The 15,951-nt window shown below is 48.1% G+C and overlaps 1 long non-coding RNA gene and 2 pseudogenes across 2 annotated transcripts in view; 2 read left to right on the top strand and 1 right to left on the bottom strand.

Annotated features, from left to right (window-relative positions):
• LOC116555103 overlaps positions 1-15,563 on the bottom strand; it is a 19,062-nt gene extending 3,499 nt beyond the window's left edge. The window contains exon 1 of the long non-coding RNA XR_004270373.1: positions 15,318-15,563. This is a non-coding gene — a long non-coding RNA (uncharacterized LOC116555103). The remainder of the gene's footprint in view (positions 1-15,317) is intronic.
• On the top strand, positions 1,013-1,356 carry LOC116555101 (annotated as a pseudogene). The gene has a single exon (XR_004270372.1). The product of XR_004270372.1 is annotated as a 60S ribosomal protein L38 pseudogene (transcript).
• On the top strand, positions 12,598-14,006 carry LOC116555100 (annotated as a pseudogene).
• Positions 15,564-15,951: the final 388 nt, after the last annotated feature.

Raw genomic sequence — 15,951 nt, 5'->3', positions numbered from 1 at the left:
CAAAGGAGTACTTCTGCCTGTGTTGGGTATAAGACCTTCCCATATTCATTTCTAACTCCTAACTCCCCACAAGAGTGAACCATGGGCAATCAGAAGTCCCGCCCAGGCCCTAAATCGCCATTAGGATGCCTAGTCCAAAATCTACCCAAACTAGGTCTTTCCAATAAAAAGAAAAGGCTGCTTTTCCTCTCCACCGTGGCCTGGTCACAATATCCCCTAGACAACCAGTCTAAGTGGCCTCCAGAGGGCACGCTCAACTTTAATGTCCTGACAGACCTAGACAACTTTTGCCAAAAGAACAGTAAATCGTCAGAGGTCCCCTATGTGCAGGCTTTCTGGTACCTTCGCTCCCAGCCCGCCCTCTGCTCCTTTTGTTCCTCCTCCCAGGCTCTGTTAGCCAAAACCCTGCCTTTGCCCTCAGCCCTGCCCGGCTCCGCACTCTCCAAAGACCCGGAAGACCTGTCCTGCCCCGGCCACTTCACCAACCCCGCTCCTTATGCAAGGCCTCAACTCCCTCCTCCCTCTTCTCCTTCTCCTCCCCAAAGCCCTAATATAACTTCCCCTGTCAGTGCTCGAACCCGCTCTCACGAACCCCCACTCCTCTGTCCTTTGCGTGAGCCGGAGCAGAAGGCGTTGTCTGAGTGCACGTTCCCTTCTCTGTCTCTGATCTGTCAGCTGTTGAAAAACGCCTAGGGTCATTCTCTATGAATCCTACCGCTTATACCAAAGAATTTCGTTACCTCACCCAGGCGTACGACCTAACCTGGCATGACACCTATGTGATCCTGTCTTCCACTCTTACTCCTGATGAGCGTGACCGCATTCTTACAGCGGCCCGAGCTCACGCCCATCAGGTACATCTCACAATCAAATGCCAGTAGGCGCAGTGGCAATCCCTGAGGCCGACCCTAATTGGGACTATTCAAACCGGGCCGCCGCCACTGAGACCAAATGTTACAGTGCCTCCTAGCAGGCATGCAAAGCACAGCTCAAAAGGTAGTTAATTGGCGAGCGTTTGTAGGGTGGTACGTGGGTGAGAAGGTCCCGGTGCGCGCCCGCTCCCAGCGCGTCTCGTCACCATGCCTCGGAAAATTGAAATCAAGGACTTTCTGCTCACGGCCCGACGAAAAGATGCCAAATCTGTCAAGATCAAGAAAAATAAGGACAATGTGAAGTTTAAAGTTCAATGCAGCAGATACCTTTACACCCTGGTCATCACCGACAAGGAGAAGGCAGAGAAACTGAAGCAGTCCCTGCCGCCTGGTTTGGCAGTGAAGGAACTGAAATGAACCAAAACACACTGATTTGACCTGTATGTTAATAAATACTAAAAATCCTAAAAAAAAAAAAAAAAAAGGTAGTTAATTATGACAAGTTAAGGGAAATAACTCAGGGTCCTGATGAAAACCCAGCTGCCTTCCTAGACCGATTAACTCATGCTATGATCCTCCATATCCAGCTAGATCTGGCCTCCTTAGCAGGGGCTACAGTCTTAGCCACCCACTTCATCTCCCAGTCAGCAGCTGATATAAGGAGGAAACTTAAAAAAGCTGAGGAGGGCCCCCAAACTCCCCTACGGGACCTGGTGAACACAGCATTTAAAGTTTTCAATGGCCGAGAGGAACAGGCTGAGGCCACCCGCCAGGCCCGTTTACAGCAAAAGGTAGGCCTCCAAACCCGAGCTCTTGTAGCAGCCCTGAGGCCGGCAGCCCACCGAACATTTGGTGGAGGGGGTCCATCGAAGCCCTCCCAAAATTCATCAGAGGCTCCGCCTGGGCCCTGTTTCAGATGTGGCCAGGAGGGACACTGGGCATGGCAGTGCCCCTGTCCTCATCCACCTCCTGGACCCTGCCCAAGCTGCAAACAGACTGGACACTGGAAGGTTAACTGCCCATCCCGGGCTGCAGGCTCAGCCCCCACACCTCTATGTGGGGGGCAGGCTGGTCCGCAGGAAGCAGTCCTTTTTAGCTTGAACTTCTCAGCCTTCTGGATGACTGATGCAGCCTGGACTCAAGGACCCCCATCACCCTCGCTGAGCCCAGGGTAACGCTGCAGGTAGCGGGTAAGTCCATTTCCTTTTTAATGGACATGGGGGCTACCTATTCTGTACTGCCTTCCTACTCAGGACCTAGCATGCCTTCCCAGGTTTCAGTCATGGGGATTGATGGAAAGCCGTCCTGTCCTAACCAAACTCTTCCCTTAGCCTGTGTCCTTGAGGGACACCCCTTCTCCCACTCCTTTCTAATCATACCCTCATGCCCAGTCCCCCTTTTAGGACAAGATATTCTCCAGACTGTAGGAGCCACACTCCAATTCACCGGCCCCCCACATTCAAGCTCATCATCTGCCCACCTCCTACTGCTACTCCTAACCGGTATCTCGCCCTGCCTTATCCCCTTGCCTCAACCACCTATTCCTCCTAATGAAGTTAATCCCTCAGTATGGGATACCTCCAAACCTGTGGTGGCCAGACATCACACACCAGTTAAAATACTCCTGAAGAACTCTACCCATTTTCCCTCACGTCCCCAGTTTCCTATCTCAAAAACCCACCGCCAGGGCCTAAAGCCTATCATCACCCGACTTCTGGCCCAGGGACTCCTTATCCCCACCAGTTCCCCTTATAATACTCCTATCTTACCCGTCCGAAAGCCGACCGGCAACTACCGCCTAGTTCAGGACCTGCGCCTCATCAACGAGGCAGTGGTACCCATTCATCCAGTGATCCCCAATGCATACACTCTATTATCCAACATTCCCTCCACTACCTCTCATTTTACGGTTCTTGACCTTAAGGATGCCTTCTTTACTATTCCCCTTCGCCCGGAATCTTACTTCCGTTTTGCCTTCACCTGAACCGATCCTGACACCAACCTGTCACGACAGCTTACCTGGACAGTCCTGCCTCAGGGATTTAGGGACAGCCCCCACATTTTCGGACAAGCCTTAGCAGGTGACCTTAACTCCTGCTCCCTCCAACCCAGTCTCCTTCTCCAGTATGTGGATGATCTATTACTTTGTAGCCCCTCCCTCTCTCTGTCTCAACAACATACTGCCACTCTCCTTAACTTTCCTGGATCCAAGGGGTACCGGATATCTCCCTCTAAATCACAGTTATCAGTCACCTCAGTAGTCTACTTAGGCATTCGCCTCACCCCCAAAACTAAAAGCCTTACACAAAGAAAGACAGAGAAAGAGGGGAAAAGAGAAAGAACTGAGAGAACTTTTTTTTTTTTGAGATGGAGTTTTGTTCTTGTCTCCCAGGCTGGAGTGCAATGGTGGGATCTCAGCTCACTGCAAACTCCACCCCCTGGGTTCAAGCGATTCTCCTGCCTCAGCCTCCCGAGCAGCTGGGATTACAGGTGCCAACCACCACACCCAGCTAATTTTTGTATTTTTAATAGAGACAGGGTTTCACCATGTTGGCCAGGCTGATCTCGAACTCCTGACCTCAGGCGATCCACCTACCTTAGCCTCCCAAAGTGCTGGGATTGCATGCGTGAGCCACTGCACCTGGCCCTGAGAGAACTTTTGACCCACTGGCTTGAGTGACTGGGCAGGAGATGGACTCGTTCACCAAGAAAATAATTTCAAAGGAAGATTCAGGTTTGGGGGTGAACTATGAGGACCTCCATTCTGGATGGCTGAATTTGAAGTCCTGGGGGACCCCCATGCAGTGAAATCTGGGAGGCAGCAGATGTCACTCTGAACCTCTGAGGAGACATAGCTTGAAGAGTCATCCACATCTAGAAGACATTTGAATCCGCAGGACTGCGAAGATAGTGGAATAAGAGTGAATAGAGTGAGAATAAGCATGGCCAAGGATGGAAATCTAGAAAATACCAGTATCTTCTCCCCCAGTCCCTCTCCCTGTGTCTGCCTGGGAAATGTTTCCCCATTCACCAATACTCACAGCCTCAGCTTTTGTGTCACCTTCTCTAGGAAGCCCTTTTTGACCTCGCCAAGCAGAGTGGAGCATTCTCTTCTGTGGGTTCCCACAGTGCCTTGTTTTCACCTAGACTATGGCACCCATCACATGGCCACCACATTGTGCTTGTGTGTGTCTATTCCTCTTCCTCAGCTCTCCGTACCTCCAAGGCCAGGGTTGGCTTCTAGACGTCATGGAGTCCACAGCCTGGCACAGTGTTCAGTAAAGGTTTCTGGGGTGAATGAATAACTGATGGAGCATTTTTCCCTGAGGCTTGTGATGTCATCTATATTTCACGTCCTTTTGGAAGGAGACTCTCCTGCCTGGGAGTATACTGCTTCTGGAAGAAGCTGTCTAGCCAGCCAAGTGAGAGTGACCTGCTTAAGAAATAAGACCCAATCTCCATGGCCTGGCTTTCAAAGTCCCCTGTGGGAAATATCCATTATTTTCTCCACTGCCTAGTAAGATCCTAGCTTTCCTGATCACCTCCTGTCTTGAAAGGAATTGCTCTGGCCGGGTGTGGTGGCTCACGCCTATAATCCCAGCACTTTGGGAGGCCGAGGCAGGTGGATCACAAGGTCAAGAGATCGAGACCATCCTGGTCAACATGGTGAAACCCCGTTTCTACTTTAAAAAATAGAAAAATTAGCTGGGTGTGGTTGCGCATGCCTGTAGTCCCAGCTACTCAGGAGGCTGAGGCAGGAGAACTGCTTGAACCCAGGAGGTGGAGGTTGTGGTGAGCCGAGATCGCACCATTGCACTCCAGCCTGGGTAACAGGAGCGAAACTCCGACTCAAAAAAAAAAAAAAAAAGAAAGGAATTGCTCCAACTCTCTTAGTTCCTCTTCTGATCTCTTTTGTGACATTTTAATCACATTCTACCTTCTCAGTATTTATATTCTATGTCATCTTCTCAACTGGACCTCAAGCTTCTATGGCCATTTTAATTGCCATAGCACCTCGAGCATAGTAGATACGGATTCTCAGTAATAGTCGCTGAACGATGAAAGAATCTACTTTATGAAATTCACAAAGTGCCTGGTCTTTTAGATAACTGGACAGTAGGAAATTTACTGAAAACTCTGATAAGGGGATCTTTGTATTAGTTAGCTTTCACTGTGTAACAAACTACCCCAAAACTCAGTGACTTAAAACCACAGTTTTTTACTATGATGTTTTGCCTTTCTTTGGGTTGACAGGGGTTCTGCTAATTTTACTGGGGTTACTTCTGCATCTTGAGGTTGCTTGGAGGTTCTTGTCCAGGCTGGGCTTGGCTGGGACACCTTGGTTGGGACAACTCTGCTCTGCATATCTCTCATTCTCTTCCTATGATCAGTGAAGTAGCCATCAATATTATTTTTAATTAATTAATTTTTTTTTTAGAAACAGATATGGCTGTGTTGCCCAGACTCCTGACTCAAGCGATTCTCCTGGTCTTGGCCTCCTGAGTCGCCAGAATATTCTTCTTATGGCAATGACAGGAGTGCTAGAGAACAGGCCGAATCACGTGAGCTTCTTTTAAAGATCCTGCTTGTCTCACATGTCTGCTAATATCCCACTTCTGGGGAGCAGGGAATTCCAACCCTCCCAGGGTGCAAAGTCACCTGGCAACAGACAAGGCTACAGGGAGGAGAAAAGAACTGGGACCATTCACACAACCTACCACAGCCTTCTTGCAAGTTTTGCCTTCAGTGGGGCGAATAAAGAGAACATTTGCTTTGTGCTCTCTGTTCACTCCTCGAAGGATTTGTCACTTTGGGGTGAATTTCGTGCCACATTGACTGAACTTTTGGAATGTCACTTCCTCAGTGAACTTAGCGCCTTGCATATTCCTCTGTTATAACATTCTCCATGGCTCTATAGCTGGATATTTGTGTGTCTGTCTTCTCTATTCTACTGGGAGCTCCTGTTCGGTCCTAAGCAGATACCAATAAACATCTCTTGAATGCTGTATGAACGATGGCACATTCCTGGCCTCTGTGACTTCTATGATGTCCTCTACGCGTTCTTTCGACCCTTCATCTCAGTTTCTGGGTATTGCTAGTTAATCTGTTATGTTTACAATTCATTGTTTGCGAATTAGACCTCGCTGTGGTTCCTATTCATTCAAGAATTGTAGAGTGAACGGAGAGCACAGAGCAAATGTTCCACTTATCCGGCCCACTGAAGGCAAAACTTGGAACAAGCCTGCGGTAGGTTGTGTGTAGGGTCCCAGTTCTTTTCTCCTACTGACCTATCAGACTCCAGTCATTCTCTAAAGACGACATGGAGTCCACACATGTGGATATGCTCTTTTCCCACTCTGTGTTCCTAAGGCAGTTTTGGGAAATCCTACAGTAATAACCATCATGTTTGTTTGGATACTCTTGAGGGTGACAAATCTTTGCCTTGTTAAGGTGGATGGAATTTTTGGAAACAGCTAACAGTCGTTTGGATCCAAAGCTGGTGACTAAGGTGGGTGATCAAGCTCGGTCACTCTGGGGGCAAAAATGAAATGTGGTCAGGAAGAAATCAGCCTGAGATACTCTCATAGCTTTAAAGCTGTCCCCAAGGACAGCCTGCAGGAACCCCTGATGGAAGGAAAGATGATGTTTTGTGAGCACGTCTACCCCCTCCCAAGGTGACTGTTTTGCAAGGGCTCATGCGCCATTGAATGAGAACATTCTGATCTCATTTACTTTAGCTCTGGTTCTTATTCTTTTGAATCCTTTGATAATCTGATGAAAGCACTGACCCTCTTTCCAGAAAAATGCTCATGAGCTCATATTTTGCATATAATTTGAGGGAGTCCATGGACCCCGTGAAGCCAATCCAAGAATCCAAGGTAAGAATTTCTGTTTGGAATGAGCACACAAACTAGATTTAAGGCACTCAAGAACAACAAGTATGGTTTTCTTAGTTTCTGCCCACACACCCCCACAACGAGCCCAGCCCAGGGCTATGACCTAACTGATTCTCCAGAAATAGCACGTGAGCTATGTGTATGATCTTCTCTCTGAGATGATTACTTTGTGGGTGAGAACCCTGTGGCCAGCTCCTCCTCAGGGGCCCCTCTCAGCTCGGCAGTGCAGCCTGCATGCAGCATGGCTTCTCAGAATGGCTGTATTTCAACCTCAATAAGGTTCTTGCTTGGGAAGAAGCCGGAAAGAGCCTTTCAGTTCCAATTCAACTCAGGGGGTTAGGCCAGGAACAAGCTTGCCTTTTGGCAACTTCAGAGTCCTTGGCGCCTCTCCCTTCAGGCGCCCTGTGCCCCTCTCTGCCAGCCTGTCTGCTCTGAGAGCAGCCACAAGAGGGACCTATTTGATCTAAAGGACCGGGAGTCTGGCTGTGATGGTGTCCCCTGTCTTAATCTCCCTAACACCCACACAGGCTCCCTGACCAAGGTGGTGAGTGCTGACTGTGGAGGAGAAAAGGCATGGGGCTGCAGGGCTCAGGTGGCCACCAGCTGAGGCAGGTTCTACCCCAACCCCCAGCTTCTAACCAGGGATAAGACCAGGACACTGTTGGGGCCCTGAGAGGTCAGCCCCTATGCCCCTGAGTGCTCAGGCCTTTTTCAAGTTGTACTGCAATCCCTCTTCACTTTCTCTTTTCTTTTTGTTTATTTTTGTTTATGGCAAAAGCAACCCAAGTTCAAAAGGGAAAATGAGAACATCTGACAGGCAAAGGGTACCGGTAACTACCACTTCTCAAAGACAAACTCCAGCACCATGATCCAGCATGTCCTGCCTGGTACCTTCACAGGCCATCTTCCTCAGGAGGTCATGGAGCAATGGGGAGGCTGGCAGGGAGAAGGAAGTGAGTTTGTGTGGATGGGGTATCTGGGCAGTTTGTGTACAAACTGAGGCCAGGGCAATCCCTCCAGGGTTCCGAGCCACAGGTGCCCAGAGGGAGAAACGAGAGGTGTGGTGAGGGTGGGGAGGGGAAGTGAATGCACACTGAGCGACCCACCCACCACTGTGTTGACAGGGGCTGTCCTCTTTATTCAACACCACCATACTGTGACTGGTATTATTTCTGTTTTACAGCCAAGGAAACTTGGAATCCAAGGAATGAAATGACATCCCCTGGGTCGTGCAGCCAGTGATGAAGTCCAGAGCTGAAGCCAGGACTGCCTTGCTCCAGAAGCTGGCCCTTTAACACAACCTCCAGGGCCTCTTAAGGCAAGGGTCTGCTCTCAGCTTGGAGAATGCAGCCCTACCCCACCCCCAACCCCCACCCAGTTCTACACGCCCCACCTGCATCCACACATGTTGTAGAGTTTCCAGGACAACCCCAAGGTTAGACCCGTCACGCTTGCCATCAGTCCCCGTGTCCTGATCTCACAGCCCCACCTCTGAACTATCCCTCAGGAGGCCTGGGAGGAGGGGTAGGCATGAAGGGACATCCTCAACAGAGACTGCAATGAGGTCTCCACACCCCGGTCTTCCTCAGTGGCTCTGGAGAATGGGCAAACAGAGACTCTGATGATCTTCCCTGGAAATGGGGTCTCCTGCCGCCCTTGTGTGCTGAGAACAGACGCACCCACCTCCATTCCCGCCTCCCTTTCTTAGGACACCTCTTCCCAGACTCAGCCTTGAGGCCCAGGGAGAGGCCTGCTTGGTTGCCAGGGCAACGGCTCCATTGTTCCCATGGCGAGAGTTTAGCGCCAGGCCCCTCCATTCTTGGACCTGGTTCTCCCTACCATTCATGAGCCTGGGGAGCCGTCAGGGGCCCATTCTACTCCTCAGGGCCTCTTTGTCATCTCAGGATGCAGAGGACAGGGGTGGGAGGACCAGCTAACTGGTCACCATGCCAACATCACATGGCCCACATCCCTTTAGAGGAGGGGTACCCGCAGCAACGGGACGTTCAGCAGTCCAGGGAGCAGCTGGTCTGTTCCGTGGCTCACCTGCTTAAGGGCCCCTGCTTGGGTCCAGCCACAGCCTCAGGGTCCACTGAAGGAGAGAATTTTTCTAGCTTTCCCTTCTTTCACCAGTTTGCTCCGATTTTGCCTGGTTAAACAAAGCTCAAGGCTTAGGATTTCTCATACCTGTTCTGGATTTCCTGGCCATGGGAGAGGAGTCAGGCTGTGTCCCACCTGATCAGGACCATTGTCATTCATTCCTTCATTCATTCACTCACTCTGACTCTCTCATTCATGCAATAGCATTCACTGAAGTGACTCAGGACCATCCTACAAGCTAATATTATAAAACCACTTTACACATGAGGACACTCTTAGTCAAGAAGGTAAATGGTCCAAGGCACCCCAGATATTGAGTGTCAGAGGCAGGATCTAACCTCAGGTCTCCCACCCCTGACATGATCTTGACTATCGCTTTGCACAATAACTAGATTGTTGACTGGAAATAAAGCCATTAAGGGCAGGGCATCTTGCACATAGTAGCTGCTTAGTAAGCATTGCAGTGAATGAATAAACGTATTCAGGGTAGCTATGCAGTGTATTAGGGACGAAAACCTGGAAGACACCCGTTCATTCATTCGTTATACTCAGTAAATAATTACTGAGGATTCTCTGTGCCAGGTACCATGCTGGGTGCTAAACACATAAAAAAAAAACAAGGCAGCTATCTGGTTCCATGTCTGGTGAGAGAGACAGACAAGTAAATTGCCCATTGCAGTGCAGTGCATGCCTGTGGTCCCAGTTACTTGGGAGGCTGAGGTGGGAGGATAGCTTGAGCCCAAGAGGTTGAGGCTGCAGTGAGCCAAGACTGCACCACTGCACTCCAGCCTGGGTGACGTGTGAGACCCTGTCCCAAAAATAAAAATAAAAAATAAGTGAGCAGATGTTAGTGAGGTATTAGAAACATGCGGGCACCAAGTTGATCATTTCTCTTTGATTTGAAAGGTCTAAAAGAGAATTTAATTTAAAAGGAAAGAACTATTTTTAGTGGGTGATTTAATGTTATTTAGGGGCTGGCACAGGGTGAATCACCCAACGTCATCTCAGGAGCTGCTCGGTCTACGCCCACTCTTTGAGAAACGGGTGAGCCCTGACCCCTCCCTGGACAGGGTACTGTGTTCCATGGGGGAGCTGGGGGGACTAAAGGACAGGTCAGGGCCCCAAGATGATCTCTGTGCAGTCCCTTACGTAGTTTTCTGTCCCTCCCTCTGATCCTTTTCCTTAATAATAACGTGCTGTGGGATCCACCATCACGATCTCTCCACCGCAGCTGCCAGCTCCCCATCAGCACTGTTAGGTCTCTTCCCACCCACATGCCTTCACATAGTGGTCTCCCCCTCAAGAGGGAAACCCCAAGGGCAGAGATTCCCCAGCCTCGTCTTTGTGCAATGCTCAGCAGGGCCTCAGCTGCTGCAGTGACTCACTGGCCTTCTCCTGGATTCTGTGGCTGGTTGGCTTTTGACATTTTCCCTTCTAAGCACATTTCAAGAGGAAAAACAAGCAGAGCAGCTTATGCATAGAGGAAGCAACATTTGAATCTCCAAATCCCGTCCCCTCCTCGCCGCTCCCAGTGCACATGCCTGTTGCTAGCACCTGAGAGTTCACCATTAGTCCTTCATTTCTTTGCATCGAAGTAGTACTCCAGTTAAAATGTGATTTAAGAAAAAATTTGCTTATTGTGCATTTGGATTCCCTTTATGTGAAATGTCCAAAATAGAGAGACAGAAAGTAGATTTGTGGTTTCCTAGGATTAGGGGGGATGGCTCAAGGATACAGGAGGATTGTTGGGGTGGGTTTTTTTTAAGTTGTGGTAATGTTTTATAATCAATTTAGTGATGGTTGCACAATTATGTTAATACACTAAAAGCCATTGAGCTGTACAGTTGGAATGGGTGAATGGTATGGTATGTGCATTATGTCTTCATAAAGCTCTTAGGGAAGAAAGGGGAGGGGAGGGGAGGGAAGGGGAGGGGAGGGAAGGGAAGGGGAGGGAAGGTGGGAGAGCGGCCTTCATCAGCCCTGTGATGGAAGACACCACTTCTGGTACTGCTCCTACTTGTCCCCTCATCACTTTCAGACCTGCCCCTCTTTCTGTCACTCCATCAGCCCATCTTTTAGTCCTTCCACTGATCCCTTTCTTTAACAACCATCCGAGCTGATCTTCACTGAGTGCTGACTATGTGGTTGGCACTGAGCTGTTTTTCGTCTAATTCCTCATTGAGTTCATGTGCTCACAAAGCTCACTAACAGAGGTCGCCCTTTGCCCCAGAGCAGAAGGTTAGGGAGATTGAAGTACTTACAGCTACTTCCAGGCCCTTCCACCAGCATGTCCTTCTCATAAAACCAGCTCATCCTCTGATGTCCCACCCACCCACCCTCATTCCTCTGTGTTATCTGCCAGCCCACAGGATTCCTTCCAACCCCAACCTTCCTCCAGACTGTGCACACCCAGATTGCTCACGAGGTCCATCCCCACACTTTGCCCTGCTGTCACCTTTTCACAGCTAGGCTGATAACTTATCAGCTTACAGTTCTCAGATCACCTCAGCACTTCAGCCAGCCAGAGGAGAGGCCACACCTGAACCTTGTCATCCTTCAGGGCTGCTCTGACCCTGAGATCTCAGGCTCCTGACAGCCCTCTCCTATGTAATGGCCCAGCTTTCATTTTCCCCATCCATCCACTCATTGGAGCTCATTTTCTGATTTCATGATATTTTTTCATCCAGCCCCCAGATCACTCCCCAGCATCACTACTGCATTTGAACTCTTCTTCCTGCTTGAAGTTAGGGCCCCTCCAAGAACTTGCTCCTTCTGTCCCACTACTCATCATCTTCTTTGCATCTCTTAGCTCTTCATTTCCACTAGGCTGCTTTCTTAGTCTACAAAGATCTCTATTCTAAAAGTATGTATTAGTCCATTCTCAGGCTGCTATGAAGAAATACCCAAGACTAGATAATTTATAAAGAAAAGAGGTTTAATTGACCCACAGTTCATCATGGCTGGGAAGGCCTCAGGAAACTTACAATCATGGAGGAAGGGGGAGCAAACATGTTCTTCACATGGTGGCCAGAGGGAAAAGTGCTGAGCTAACACAGAAAGGCCCCTTATAAAACCCTCAGATCTCATGAGACCTCACTATCAGGAGGAACAGTATGGAGGGTAACTGCCCCAAAGATTAAATTACCTCCCACTGGGTCCCTCCCATGACACATGGGGATTATGGGAATTACAATTCAAGTTGAGATTTGGGTGGGGACACAGCCACACCATATCAAAGTCCTTTGTAAATTATGCCATAGAACTCTCTTGTTTCCTTTGCCACCATACTTCATGTTAGAGTTATGTTCTTATTCTCTCTTTTTAGAGCAGTTTTTGTCTTAATGCATCATCTGTGACCACAAGAAATAAAGAAGTTTTTTAAAAGAAATGGGCTGGGTGGGCCAGCTAGGACCGAAGTGGCTGGGGTCCAGTGGAATGCCACCTCATGCCAGTGGGGTGCCCAGCACCCCTCCCTCCTGTCTGTGGGGCCCCCAGCAGGGGAGGAGCCTCAAGACCATGCAGACACGAGGGTAGGCCCCCAGTTTGCTCCTAAGGCTCAGAGCAGGGCCAGGGACCTGGCTGCCCCAGGCCAGAGCAGCCTCTAACCCCCTGGCATCATGGACTACGGGCACTCCAGACCTGGGGTCGTGGAGAGGTTCGTTGATTGACTGCACAATGGCGACCAAGTTGCAAGCAACATGCACTCAGACTCCTGCGAGTTCCTCTAAGTTCTTAGAGGACTGCTTTGCCTTTTGATCTGAGAGTTGCAAAGTTCCATAAAGAATGGCCCTTGTGGATAAGCACAAAGTCAAGAGACAGCAATTGGACAGAATTTGTGACGGTATCATGAATGGACTCCTGCACTCCCGACCCTTGTGGCACTCTGAGATTGCACCATGGAGACACCTATCCTGAAGGACCTGGCCACTGTGGCCTTCTGTAACAAACAGTCCTTGCAAGAGAACCACGAGAAGGTTTTAAATGAAGCCGTGGCTGCCAAGATGTACCACCGTCACCCTAACCAGGGAGGACCTGGAAAAGTTCAAGGCCTTGAGAGTGATCGTGTGGATAGGTGTGGCTATGACAACATGGACATCAAGGCCGCCTGCAAGCTCAGGATTCCTGTGTGCAACATCCCGTCAGCAGCCGCAGAAGAGACAGCCAGCTTCACCATCTGCCACATCCTCAGTCTGTACTGGAGGAGCAAGTGGCTGTGCCAGGTACTGCGGGAAGGCACATGGGTTCAGAGCGTGGAGCAGATCCGCGAGGTGGCCTCAGAAGCCATCTGCATCCGTGGGGAGACGCTGTGGGCCTCATCAGCTTCCGTCACAAGGGGCAGGAGGTTGCAGTTCAAGCCAAGGCCTTTACATTCAGCATCATATTTTATGACCCCAACTTGCAGGATGGGATAGAGTGGTCCCTGGGCATTCAAAGGGTCTACACCCTGAGGACTTGCTATATCAGAGATCAGAGTGACTGGGTCTCCTTGCACTGCAATCTCAACGAACGTAACCACCACCTCATCAATGACTTTACTATAAAGCAGATGAGGCAGGGAGTATTCCCTGTGAACACAGCCCGTGGTGGCCTGGTGGATGAGAAAGCCTTAGCACAGGCCGTCAAGGAGGGCAGGATCCTCACACTGGCTGGTACAGCGAGCAGGCGAAAACAGAGATGAGGGAGGCAGCTGCCACTGAGATCCGTCGTGTCATCACAGGTCGCATCCCAGAAAGTTTAAGAAACTGTGTGAACAAGGAATTCTTGGTCACATCAGTGCCTTGGTCAGTAGTAAATCAGCAAACAATTCATCCTGAGCTGAATGGTACCACATACAGATATCCACCAGGCATCATGGGTATGGCTCCAGGCAGATTCCCTGCAGCCACGGAAGGGATTGTCCCTGGAAGCATCCCAGTGACTCACAACCTCCTGACAGTGGCACATCCTTCCTAAGCGCCCTCTCCCAACCAGCCCACAAAACATGGGGACAATTGAGAGCACCCCAAGGAGCAATAGCAGAGAATGCTGAAAGGTAATCATTCAGATGCTATTTGGGATCAAGAGACAGTGAAAATTAGATGAACTAAGAGAAAAAGAATCTAATGGTCTTTTTTTAACTGATTCTGGACCTATGCATTGTTGATGTTGCAGTGTTGAAACTACAAGAGCTAGAAAACTGAAGATGCGTCTGCTTACAGAAGCGCTGAAAGACAAAGACGTGATTTCTTAATGACCAACTTTGGTTATTGCGTGTTAAGTTTTTCATCTGTCCATCAAATCACAAAGCATAAATAGAGCTTTTTCTTTTATCAGTCCCGTGGGCACAGCAGGTCCTGAACACCCTGCACTAGAATGTTGCATCAAGAGTTGAAACATCAAAATTAAAAAAAAAAGAGGAAATCCTCATCCTGACTCCCTTCAGTCTACAAGGGCTGGTTACCTCTTTTTGCTAATAGGAAGATCACATTACTACAAAATGGGGAGAAAACTCTTTGCCTGTGGTGGACACCTGCACACATAGGATTGAAGACAGTACAGGATACAGAGAAACGTGTCTCACAGAACTACATACTGAGCGGGAAAGTTGGTTGTAAAACCCTCTGATGATGCAGAAAGAAAGTATTAAGTTTCATAAGCTATTTGTACTCAAATATAGTTTCTCAGTTTCAGATCCTCTGGAAAGTCTTGAACTAAAAGGGTTTAAGAGGAATGATGCTGCATTTCCTTATGTCTCAGGAAACACTTTTTATAGTAACTTGTCAGCTTGTCTATGAACAAACCCACCTTTTCAGACTTTCATGAAGTCTTCTTTTCATGTGATACTTTATTCAAGAACACTTCTGATGTATTAGATGTGACTGATTTTAACAAATCCTATTAGATTTGTATCAACTAGTTACAGGTTCTATTCATAATCTGTTGTGAATCATTGCCTTTTTGATTAAAAAGATGCCTATTTTGAGCCTTTGTGAGGGTACAATCCTGTTTTTGTGACAAAAGAAAAACTTTAAAATTGTCCCAAGCAGAAAAATAATGGCTAACAGAAGTATGTTTTATTTTAGTGTGAGTTACGATTACTGTATTTGTTTATTGAATAGGTGGACATTTAGTGTCCAGTGCAGTTTTCAATAAAAAGTAACTAAAGTTTTTTTTTAAAAAAAGAAAGAAATGGCTTTGGCAGATCAAATGGTGAAGGCCACAGCAGAGTTCAATAGTCATGAAGAATATGAGGTCTATCAGGTAAGCTGGCTACTTCTAACCATCCAGGACAGTTTAAAGTAATATAATAAAAAGCTCAGGGTTCTAAATTTGTGGCTAAAAATACAGCCAGAGAACCAAGGCTTTCCTATAATTGTCCTAAAAGAATGTCTTATTATTATCCTAAAATAATATCTTAACTCTTAGAGCTGGTGAGTTGATGTAGCTAAAATTAGACACAGACTCTTACCTTATTGGTTGCCGATTCACAACACAGATTGAATTCATAGCCTCACCCGATTTCACATGTGAAAGTTAGGGCAGTGATTAGGAAAGACCATTCTGTAAGATTAGAATGGTGACATTTAGGGGATCTCAGTTAATTTTGAAGCCACTTAACCCCCAACTCTGCCAAGCTCTCTCACTAGTAGAAACAATTCCTCTTACCCTGCTTAACGAGGGTGGTCCTGCCACCTGGTGGAAGACTCTATGACTGTTCTCCACCCCCACTGCTTTATATATCCTCCAAATCCATTACTAGAAACACTCTCTGTGCCCAGGGAACCAATTGTAAAGTTATACCCAGGCAATGCTTACATGACAAAACATGCAAATTTGTATCTCCATTTAAAGCCTGGAGAATAGGCATAGGATTATGTTCTAACCATGCTTGGGAAGGGGAGAAAAGCATAATTTTAATTCTGGCTAAATATATCAGTATGGTTGTGCTTACCAGAGATTCTGGAGCTGACGTACACACTCAGTAATCTAATACAAGTTCTATGGTTACTTTAGTAGATAAACTGAAGCCTGGATTCCATAATAGTCAAATGCAATTGAGATGCCAAAATATTCCTAGATATAATGTAGAAGACATCCAAAGA

This window comes from Sapajus apella, unplaced genomic scaffold (assembly GCF_009761245.1).
Source record: "Sapajus apella isolate SASKATOON/1434 unplaced genomic scaffold, GSC_monkey_1.0 scaffold14, whole genome shotgun sequence".
NCBI classification, from domain to species: domain Eukaryota; kingdom Metazoa; phylum Chordata; class Mammalia; order Primates; family Cebidae; genus Sapajus; species Sapajus apella.
Note: the sequence above shows the minus strand (reverse complement) of the source record. Positions and strands in the feature narration are given on the sequence as shown.